The sequence below is a fragment of the Pteropus alecto genome, unplaced genomic scaffold, assembly GCF_000325575.1.
Source record: "Pteropus alecto unplaced genomic scaffold, ASM32557v1 scaffold70, whole genome shotgun sequence".
In the NCBI taxonomy this organism is placed as follows: domain Eukaryota; kingdom Metazoa; phylum Chordata; class Mammalia; order Chiroptera; family Pteropodidae; genus Pteropus; species Pteropus alecto.
The window spans coordinates 904753-907275 of record NW_006431912.1 but is presented as its reverse complement, the minus strand read 5'-3'; the positions used below and the strand labels follow the sequence as shown (position 1 = coordinate 907275).

Here is a 2523-nt window from a genome sequence, read left to right as displayed (position 1 = left end):
GAGGCCGCTCCTTGGGAAAATGGAACTGGACAATGACAATTATGCTTCCCAACAGATGCCCGTGCCCTTAATCTGCCCGCTGTGGAATGAAACAGCAAAGAAGACATTTTAATAGTCCTAGAATACGATATCAGGACTGTCCCCATTTCGTTGGGATGCATTGGGGAACAAGGAGCTGATGGCTAACTGCTAGAAGTCTCCCCCTTCCCTTTATAGCACAGAGGGAGAAAATAAGTGAAGAGGAACAGGCAAAGAAAAGCAGGCAAGGAAAGAAGAGAAGTGACATCTGAGAGAGGGAGGGAGGATGAGAGGAGAGAAGGAAAAGGGGAGAGCATGCACGCGCGCGCGCACACACTCACACACTCACACACACACACACACACACACACACAGCGGGAGTCCCTGCTTTTAGAGACAGAATTTCATCAGAATACCAAATAGGAGTGGGGAGAGAGGAGAGGGCTGGAAGGAGGGCCCTGCAGAAATAATCACCTTCAGAACAAAGAAAGAACAAAGATATTGGGATCCTCAGGCTTCCGTGACAGCCCTGTGGGAGTTCGCAGGAGAGCAGAGGCAGCTGGGCTGGCAACTTGGTCTAAAAACGAAGGAGCTGGAGATGAGCAGACGAGGGTTTTCTACCTGGAGTGTCACAGAAAAGATTCTTCAGTGACTCGTCACGTGGGAGTCACTGAAGGAGCAGGGTTAAAGCTGGGTTAAATCTGCAGACAGTCTCCCATGTGCCAAGTAAGGGAGGGTCTTTGGCTCTGCAGAGTGTGGGTTAGAGGCAGGAACTGGCCAGGTGACATCAAGGGTCTGCATCAGAGGACGGGGGCCAGGATCTGGGTTTGGGGAACCATTTCACCTTTCATTAGGTTTGTAACTCTGTACGTGTCTCATAACTTCTCTAGTCTCATTTCTTTCCTTAAGGTTTTTTTTTTTTTTTTTTGGTATAATTTTTTCAGTTATAGTAATATTAGTTTCAGGTGTACAGAATAGTGATTAGACATTTACATAATTTACAAAGTGATTCCCCTGATAAGTCTAGTACCCACCTGACCCCAAATATAGTTATTACATTCCCTATGCTGTGCTTTACAACCGCAGAACTGTTTTTATAACTGACAATTTGTGCTTCTTAATGCCTTCCCCTTTTTCCCCCATCTCCCAACCCTATCCCTTCAGGCACACCAATTGGTTGTCTTTGTCTCTGAGTTTGTTTCTGTTTTGTTTGTTCATTTATTTTGTTTTTTACATTTCATATATAAGTGAAATCGTATGGTATTTTTCTCTCTCAGACTTATTTCACTTAGCATACTGCACTCAGGGTCCATCCATGTTGTCACAACTGGGAGGATTTCATTCTTTTTTATGGCTGGATAATATAGCATTGTATATATGTACTACCTCTTCTTTATCCATTTGTCTGTCAATTGACACTTAGGTTACTTCCATGTCTTGGCTATTGTAAATAATGCTACAATGAACATAGGGGTGCCTATGTCTTTTTGAATTAGTGTTTTAGATTTCTTTGAATAAATATTCAGAAGAGGAATTGTTGGGTCATATGGTAGTTCTATTTTTAATTTTTTGAGGAACCTCCATACTGTTTTATATAGTGGCTGCACCAATTTATAATCCCACCAACAGTGCATGTAGGATCTCCTTTCTCCACATCCTTGCCAATACTTGTTGTCTGTTGATTTACTGATGATAGTTATCCTGACAGATATAAGGTGATATCTCATTGTGGTTTTAATTTTGCATTTCTCTGATGATTAATGATGTTGAGCGCCTTTTTATATGTCTATTTCTGGCCTCATTTCTTTTATCTGCAAAGTATATATTCTTCACTCATTCCTAATATATTTATTGAGCAGCAACCAAGTCCTCAGCATTTTGCTCTATGCTAGGACTGTAAAATAAATTAACTCAGCCTGTATCCAGTGCTCACTCAGCACCAGGCCCTTTATTTATTTTTATTTATTTATTTTTAGGCTAGACAACTCTTGGTTGACCTCACAGATTGCAAGGACCTTGTCAGCTTACAATCTCTTATTTTTTATGCCTACAGCACCTGGTCTTCCTAGGTGGTCTCCCATTCAAGTACTAACCAGGCCTGACCCTGCTTAGCTTCCGAGATCAGACGAGATCAAGCTTGTTCAGGGTGGTATGTTTGTAGACAGCACCAGGCCCTTTAAATGTACCACTCACTTTCATAGCCTTCAGAGGTCAGTGCTACCATTATCTCCATTTTATAGTAAGCTGATCACAGAATTGTTAAGTACCATGCCAAGGTCACACAGCAACTAGGAATTGGAGAGTCTGAATTCAAGCCTGAGCAGCTTGCATCAGAGTCCAAGCTTCCACCCTCTGCTCTGCTTATGGGTAATCACAGGCTTATCATTTTCGTCTTGAAAATGAAGACGCTTGACTACATATTCTCTGAGGTTGCTTCCATCCCTAAGGTTTAACAAGTCCACTATTTGGTACCTTAGGTATGGGAGGAACTGTTTACCCCACCTG

At 42.2% G+C, this 2523-nt stretch overlaps 1 pseudogene; it reads right to left on the bottom strand.

Annotated features, from left to right (window-relative positions):
• Window positions 1-2062: 2062 nt before the first annotated feature.
• LOC112472600 lies at window positions 2063-2181 on the bottom strand (annotated as a pseudogene).
• Window positions 2182-2523: the final 342 nt, after the last annotated feature.